Below are 8,845 nucleotides of genomic sequence, written 5' to 3' on the forward strand. Positions count from 1 at the left end.
ATCTAGTCGGGAGTGGTGCTGACTGAAAACAGATGATTTGGAGCGATTCGCGCGCCATCTGTTGGTCATTCTAAGGACTTATTGAACTACCCTCGTACACATTCTCATCGTGACACTCGCGCTGCGCGCTCGATTTCCGACGGATATTTGTAAACAGGTTTTGTTAAATCTTTTTTTTTTCTCGTAACTTTCGTCTTTTTTCCACACATTTTTTTCAATGTTATTTTTCACGAATAAAACAAAAAGTACGCGTCCTATTAAGAATTTATCCTTAACGAAATGGTAGATCTTTTTTAGGATAACAATTTTTATTAATTCATCTTTTTTCGTACCCTGCATAGTTTGTTCGCAAAATGGAATTTTTTATTTTTCATTATTTTTTGTGCAATAAAAATTTTAATTTTTGATTTTTGAAGAAAATCCAAAAATTTGTTATGATGATCTTGTAGGGCTTTCAAAAATAAATGTTTTTCTTCTCTTGACTTTTTTTCATATCGTGCGTTTTTTGGCTTTAAATTTTGATTTTCGGTTGATTTAAAAAATTTTGAAAACGCTATATCTCTGTGAATTTGCATTTTATCGAAAAACGTTATGAGGATAAATTGTTTGTTATTTTTAATATTATAATTATCCGTACATAGAATTTTCAAATTCAGAAAAAAGTGGCCTTAAAGTTTTCAAAATGCGCTCACTTTTTGAATTTTTATCAAAAATAGATGGTTCACGAACTCGTCCTTTGTTTTAGGACCTAAAATAAGTGTGCCAAAGATGGATTTGATTTGCTCATTTTTTCGAGAGTTATCGTGTTTACGGACGGACGGCCGGACGGACGGACAGACAGGCAGACGCCATCGTGAAAACCTGATTTTCGGATTCAGGGGGTCTCGAAACGTGGAGATCCGTTGAAAAAGTGTGATGTCTACGACAATTCTAATACTTTCTCAATCATAAATGATGAGAATGTAAAAATTATTTTCAATTTTTAAAGTTTCTAAAATTATTGTTTAAATTTAAAATAAAATAATTTTAAAAAAATTGTTAATCGTAAATATATTTTTTTAAATTATTTTCACTTTAAATTCAAAGAATTTTAGAAACTTTAAACAGTAAAAATATTTTCTTAATACAAATATTTGATTATTGACTTTTTAATAAATAAGAAAAATTTATAAAAATGTAATAGTTTAAATTCTGGAATTTTCTAGTTTGGATATTTTATAACTCGGCAATTTTCTGTCGTGAATTTTATTACCAAAGAATCTTCAAATTCTGTAATACTACAAACCACCGGGAATTTTATTATTCAAGAACTTTCCAATTTATTATTCTGGAATATCACAATAATTCAGGAATTTTATTATTGGACAATTTTATTATTCGTGATCGTAAATTTTAGAAATTTCTCAATTCGAGAATTGTATTATTCAGAAATTTTATTTTTGGGATTTTTTAATTGTCCCATTATTACATAAGTAACTTTTAATTATTGTCATAGTCGATTTCTTAATTTTTTCGTTTTTTACATTCTCATCATTTATGATTGAGAAAGTATTAGAATTGTCGGAAATTTGACATCACACTTTTTCAACGGATCTCCATGTTTCGAGACCCCCTGAATCCGAAAATCAGGTTTTCAGGATGGCGTCTATCTGTCTGTCCGGCCGTCCGTAAACACGATAACTCTCGAAAAAATTAACGAATGAAATTCATCTTTGGCACTCTTTTTTTAGGTCCTAAAAGAAAGGACGAGTTTGTGAACCAGCCATTTTTGATAAAAATTCAAAAAGTGAGCGCATTTTGAAAATTTTTGAGACCACTTTTTTCTGAATTTGAAAATTCTATGTACGGATATTTATATTATTAAAAAAAAAACAATTTATCCTTATGACTTTTTTCGCTAAAAAGAAAATTCTCAGAGTTATAGCGTTTTCAAAATTTTTTTAATCAACCGAAAATCAAAATTTGAAGCCGAAAAACGCACGATATGAAAAAAGTCAAGAAAAGAAAAACATTTATTTTTGAAAGCTCTAAAAGATTATCATAACAAATTTTTGGATTTTCTTCAAAAATCGAAAATTCAAATTTTTATTGCACAAAAAATAAAGGAAAATAAAAAATTCCACTTTGTGGACAAACTATGTAGGATACGAAAAAATATGAATTAACAAAAATGGGTATCCAAAAAAGATCTAAAGTTTCGTTAAGAATCACCTCTTGATAGGACGCCTACTTTTTGTTTTATTCGTGAAAAATAACGTTGAAAGAAAAAATAAAGCAAAAATGTGTGGAAAAACGACGAAAGTTACGAGAAAAAAATCCAACAAAACCTGTTTACAAATGTCTGTCGGAAATCGAGCGCGCAGCGCGAGTGTCTCGATGAGTATGTGTACCTCAAAGCCTACAGAGATTTGAGAAACTTAATCTTTGACTATACTTAATTAAGTAGACAATTCAGAATATGAAGACGTATATAAATACTGCCATCTAAAAGAGATCTTTTTGATAAAGTTTTTTTCAAGCATTCCAAATGCAAAGAATAAATATTCGAGCGCGAAGCGCGAGATTTAACCGTCGCGCGCCCTAGGCGCGCTCAAACTTAGGGAAAATTTGTTTTCTTAGAAACCCAGTAACTTGATTTAGTATGCAAAACTTTGTAACGTTTTTATCTATGTGGTATTTTTTTTAATTGAGCATTCTTGTTTCCAAATTAACAAATATTATCTGAAAATCTGCAGTGGAATTCAAATAATCGCAAATTGAAATTTCGATTACGAATTTTAGATTTAGGGGTTGGCAATTCTGAACGAACTAGTGGCTGACGTCCTCTCCTGAGATCTAAGCCGTCGCGTCGATCGCTCCGAGATTTCAAGTCGAAAATGGATCAATTTCGTCAGGATAAATCCTAGTTTTGGCCGATTTTAGTAGCGTAGCAAGCAACGGTCAAAATAATCTAAAAATTACGGAAAATCAAAGCGAATTTGTAGCATTTTTCGTCATTCAGACTTCAGGGTTAAATGTTCCGGATTTTGCAATGGTACTTATTCGGAAAAATGTTTAAAGTTCATTTTGATATTTTTGTCAGAAAATCGGTTAGATTATATGTTACCAGTGATCAATTTGAAACTTCACTGACTTATAAACACATTTTGTCGCGCATAAAGAGTATTTTCGGGAGTGCGAATTCTAAACGTTATTTGCAATGAACACTTTTCGCGCGGGAAACCGTTAGGAAGTTGGTAAATTCGGACTTTTGTGATCACTTTCATGGGAGAACTTTCGGGGTATTTGAGAACGTTATTCGGGATTTTACACTCTGCGAACTTGGTAGGTATATATGTTTAGTCATGTTTTTTAAGTATTTTAACATACTAGCATGTTTTTAAATAATTGAAACTATTTTTGTAGAATTTTTTTTTCTTAAAAGCGATTATTTTTGGACATAATTGAAAACTTATTTTTTATATATGTTTCTTTTTCATACCTCACTTGTCATTCAATAAAATTATGCTTCATGTGTGAATTAAGAAACGATTTCTATAATTTAAAAAATTCCAGATTTGGAAAACTCCAAAATAATAAATTTTCTCAAAGTCTTTAAATTGAAAATGTAAAAATGACCTAATAATAAAATTCCGAACAGAAAATTTCCGAAGTATAAAATATCAGAACTAGAAAATTCCCCAATTTAAACAATTAATTTTTTTAATGAACATTATTAGGTTATTGTATTTTTCACAAATAAATAATATTTATGAACAAATTTAATTGTTCACATTCGGGAATTTTCTAGTTCGGATACTTTATAATTTGGCAACTTTCTATCAAGAATTTTAAAAATTAGGTATTATTATAAATTGTCAGCATTTTTTTAATTCTGTAATATTATAAACTGCTTGGGAATTGTATTATTCGGGAACTTTCACTTGTCTCCTACTTTTTGTTTAAAACTTTTTCTATTTCATGGTTAATTTGAATTAAATACTGTACTTTTACCAAACAATTTGAAATTTTGGTTCATATATTTTTTTTCTGAAATTTCTTCTTCCCTTTGTGATTGAAGTGTTAATTAGTGCTATTTGGAAAAAGATTAATAACATACTTTTTTGTTGAACTTTTGATTAAATACACGTCAAATAACTAATAAAAAATAATCAATATTAATACAATGTTTTAACATTTATTTTGACGGTGTCGCAGCTACAAATCAAAAGCTTTACTTTTTTAAATTTAAATTAGTATTTGTAAAATTTTAAATTCTATTTAAATTTTATAAGTTTCATTCCCGGTTGAATTATTATAAAAGATCTGTGTTTTATTTCGTAACAAATTTTGATCTATATAAATATTAGCATAATATGAATTTTAAATTATAAACTCTAACAAACTTCTTCATTGACATAAATAACTTTACATATAAATTCAAATTTTTTTTTAAATTGGACCCTTACTGTACTAATGAAAGGCTAATTTGTATGGAATTGTCAAGACCTCCAAGATTTTCGTGCCTTAATTAACGATTGTTTTTCCACCATATTTAATTTCCTCAAGCATAGGTTCATTTTAATTCTTCTTGGTGCACCTTATTATATCTATAAAGCCAACTTTCTCATCTTTGCAACGCTTTTTCTGTTTATTCATATTGCTGAATGTTAATTGAAAATTTTAGAACCAGACTATAACGAAAATCAGGGAAAACTAAATTTCAGTTTTAATTTAAATGTTGGCACCGAGAAGAGAATTACGGATCTCTGTGTATTGAAGGAAATTCGGTATGTGTTTTCCTTAATTATATTCTCTTATATATAATTTTTTCAGTTTTCCTTCAATGTTAAGAATATCCGAGGTTCATAAGATTCAAAATGACTATTATTGCTCTTACTTAGTATTGCTTAGTAACATTTCTCACAGTAAATTTAAATGAAAAAAAATCTTTTTACTTTTACAGTCCTAAAGTTTATATTTCAATATGTAATCTTCGAATGAAAAAAATCCAGGGTGAGCGTTGGACCGGGAACCCGCTAATTTTTTAAGCCAATAGGGATTAACTGGAATATTTATAGTGTTTCTTAAATTTAAAAACCTATATAATCTCCTTTATTTTGAACGTCATATCAAGGAAAATATTTTCAATAAAGGACATCAATAATAATGTTCCAATAATTTAAGATTCTTTCATTATTATTTTTCATATTTACAGTTAAAAGAATATTTTATGAGTAAATATATTCAATAAAAATGACTAGCTCTATTTGAAATCAGGCAGGTTCTAAACTTCAGGTTACACAGTAAGAAAATATTAATTTCTTTTTTAAACTTCAAGAGTCTTTGACCTAATTCAGGTATTCAAATTTTACTTCACTGTCCTGTGCAATGTACTGACAAGCTATAAAAGGCGATTCAAATAACGACTGTCAAGAATAGTAAACTTAACCATTTTTATTTGAAATTCTGTTATTCCATTTATATAATATTTTATATTTAAAATGTTACAAGATTAGAATTCTGAGCTTTAAGTATGAATGGTCACAGAAAATGAAAAATTTGCCCGGAAAAAAGTTAAGGAATTTCAAAAATTAAGTTTTACGATCACTCTGGAAAGAAGGCAGTAAACAGAGGACCCCTCCCTCCATTTCGAGAGGTTCCCAGAAAAAAATTCCCTCCAAATTCGAACCAAATTGGTTAATTATAATTTTGTGCAAAATAGATACAATTGAGCTCTGTTTTTTCTCTTTCTTGCCATACATAGTTTTTTATTCGACCAGTCAAATTTTTAAAAGAATTTACAATTTTTTAAACAATTTTAATTTGTTTAAATATTTTTCCCTACTTAGTAATTTAAAGGTGCTTTTTGCGTTTAATCGGACAATTAGTCATTAACAGGAAGACCGTTATTTGTTTTTTAAACTATAATTTTTTTACATTAGGAAATTTTTTTCGTATAATTAAATATCAACGTCAATCGGATATTACTGCCCATTTCGTAAAAAATGCATATTTTTTAACGTTTTTTTTGTTTTGTTTAAACAATTTTGTTCTGAAGTAAATGTTTCAAATATATCGCTGTGTGTCAATTTGTCGTTTTAATATTATTTCTTTATTTTTCCTTCTATTATATTACACTCTCAGACTGATGAGTATTGATCCTCTAGAAGCTAAAAGTAAGTTTATATTTCTTTCACTTAGGTTAATCCCGCAGATTAGTTGATAATTTTCTTAAAGAAACTGAACATTTTTGTATTAATAAAATGTTACTACTAGAAATTAAAGTTGAGAAGTACGATTTTAATAAGGAGTTTAAATTTACAAAATGTAGAAATAAAATGAATGATTACATTTCTTCAAATAATTATTTCTTGCTACTATTGCGGATATTTTCCTGTAATTCTGAACAATTTGCCGATAAGTATTGCGTTCGGTCCTCATTTCTCGTAATTAAACTGTTAAAATCTTAGATTAATTTTACCTCTCTTTCAGCAACATCGTATAAAACCTTTAGTTGTTTAAAAATAGGCTAATTGCTTCAACAAAAAATGTTCTTAACAATTACAAATAAATGAAACATTTACAACCATAAAATTTGAAAGTTACTTCAGAACAAAATTTGTTTAAAGAAAATTAATTAAAAAAATACAAATTTGTATATGAATTATAGGGACATTTAATAGTAAACGAAAAAGCTAAGCAAATTGAAGAAACGCGTAGTTTTTCGACCTCTTTTTAAATAAAAGTTAAAAGTTAATAATAATTTATGGTTGAGATAATTGCTAAATGTTTGAATTAAATATCAGAAGGAATAATTGCCCGATTAAATATAAAAATACCCTTTAATGAGTTAGAAGGAAAAACAAATTTAAACAAATGGACGTTGTTTAGATAATTGTAAATTACTTAAAAAACGTTCTAAAACATTTCACTTGTCGAATAAAAATAATGTATGGGAAGAAATTACTGTATGTCTTAAAAAATTTTTTTTTATGTTTGCAATTTTTTTAGTATATATGAAGTTTGCAAATTTTTAAGAAATTTTCTAAACCGTTTTCATTCGTTTAATCTGCCAAAATTAGTCTGGAATTTTATAATAATGTAATTTATTTAAAAGAATAATTTCGATACAACTTACTCCTAAAAAAAAAAAATAATCTAGGTCGAAATTCTTTCGAAGTTATAAGATACATCCTGGTATTTTTTTTCCGGAAACCAAAATTGAAATCGATTTGAAAATTGCTCATATATTAATGACCGTAAACGTCAACTTTATAAACTATTTTTTTTCTTAAATTTACTCTTGCGCAATTTTCAGTCGTCTTTTCTGAAACAAATAAAAAAGTTATAATAATTGATTATATTTTTTTGATTAAATTCGGCGTTCCGCAAGAAAAGGTCCCATTTTGTCAATCGTAGTTTAAAGGAGGGTTTTGCGCTTTTGTGACCGCAAAACTAAAAAAACTGCCTTAAAATATTCCAGATTCTTTTAAATATTTCGGATACTTTTTTAAATCTTTTCAAATAATATCATTTAAAATTTTCCTAGGCTTGAAACTTTTCAAAATTCTTAAAAAGGTTCTTTTTTTCGAAATCTGCAAAAATTAATATGTTTTTTAAAAGTAGGACGTGGTTATTTGCACCGGAATTTCGGTACGAATAGTCAGACTTTGTTGGTATACGTAGGGCCGGTTCCACCAACCTCGGTTAAAAATTTAATCCTCGGTTAAAGCTAGTTAGGCGTTCCACCACTTTTTAACAGCCGGTTAACTCGCATTAACCACCGTTAAATCTAACCGGTCAAGATTGGTCGGTTAGGGCGATTTAATCGTCCATTAACCTAAAAAGTGCAGTGTCGTTGTGAAATATGGAGTTTTTGAAAGAAGTTCTGAGATCGTCTGATCGTTCAAATGCATGATAAAATAATAACGCTGAATTTAATAACGCATTAAAAGTAATTTACTGACAAAATTAAATAATCTTTGAATATTTTGAATGGTCTTTTCGACATTTTCCATTTTCTAAGCGAAAGAAAACTGAAAAAACTGCTTTTAGATCAAATATCCGCAATGTTAAAATTTTGAACAAAAATCGCGAAGTGCGTTTGTTTTTATTGTAAATCGGGATAAAAAAGTAATCGAGAGCAGGACAAAGCTAACAAAATTCAATTTTTCAAACCACCAAATGATCTAAATATTATTAAATAATTTTTAATAAAAAATTTTTTAAGTTTTTCTCTTGTAAAAAATATTATTTTATTGTTAATATTAACTGTGAATATTAGGCACTGTTTAATAAGTATTAAAAAATGATATCTGAATATATTTTCAAGTTTAAAAAAATGAACTAAAATTATAAATTGTGAATAAATTTAATTAATTTTAATGAATTCATTTATACAATTGCTTTTCGGCATAAATCTTTTCACGAAATTTAGCTTAAGATTTAGGACAAAAAGGGAATTTTCATTATAATTGTTTCAAAATTAAACATGAACTAAAGGATCTTATTCTAAATAATGAATCGCAACATAGGAACCAAGTTTTCAAAACAATTTCCAAATTGCTATTTTATCCATTTTACGTTGATTTACTCTCGTCTATCAGTGCATTTAGGTTTTAAATTATTATTCATAATTTGTTTCATCGAATCTACAGAAAATAATGATTAATAAATTTTTATTTTCATTTCAAATGTTTAAATTATGTCTGTTAAAGAATAATTTAATGAAGATATAAATTATTTTACAGTTCTGGATGACTGTAATGTAATAAATAGAATCGAGCTTATCGTGGATGAAATTTTATAAATTTTTTATAACTTTATAGTACCTTTTTTTAAATTGTATAACTTTCTATTTTTA

The 8,845-nt window shown here is 27.5% G+C and overlaps 1 protein-coding gene across 1 annotated transcript in view; it reads right to left on the reverse strand.

The window, feature by feature from the left end:
- LOC117170345 (ras-related protein Rab-39B) overlaps positions 1 to 8,845 on the reverse strand; it is a 21,923-nt gene that overhangs the window by 5,375 nt on the left and 7,703 nt on the right. The window lies entirely within an intron of this gene.

The sequence above is a fragment of the Belonocnema kinseyi genome, chromosome 3, assembly GCF_010883055.1.
Source record: "Belonocnema kinseyi isolate 2016_QV_RU_SX_M_011 chromosome 3, B_treatae_v1, whole genome shotgun sequence".
Lineage (NCBI taxonomy): Eukaryota > Metazoa > Arthropoda > Insecta > Hymenoptera > Cynipidae > Belonocnema > Belonocnema kinseyi.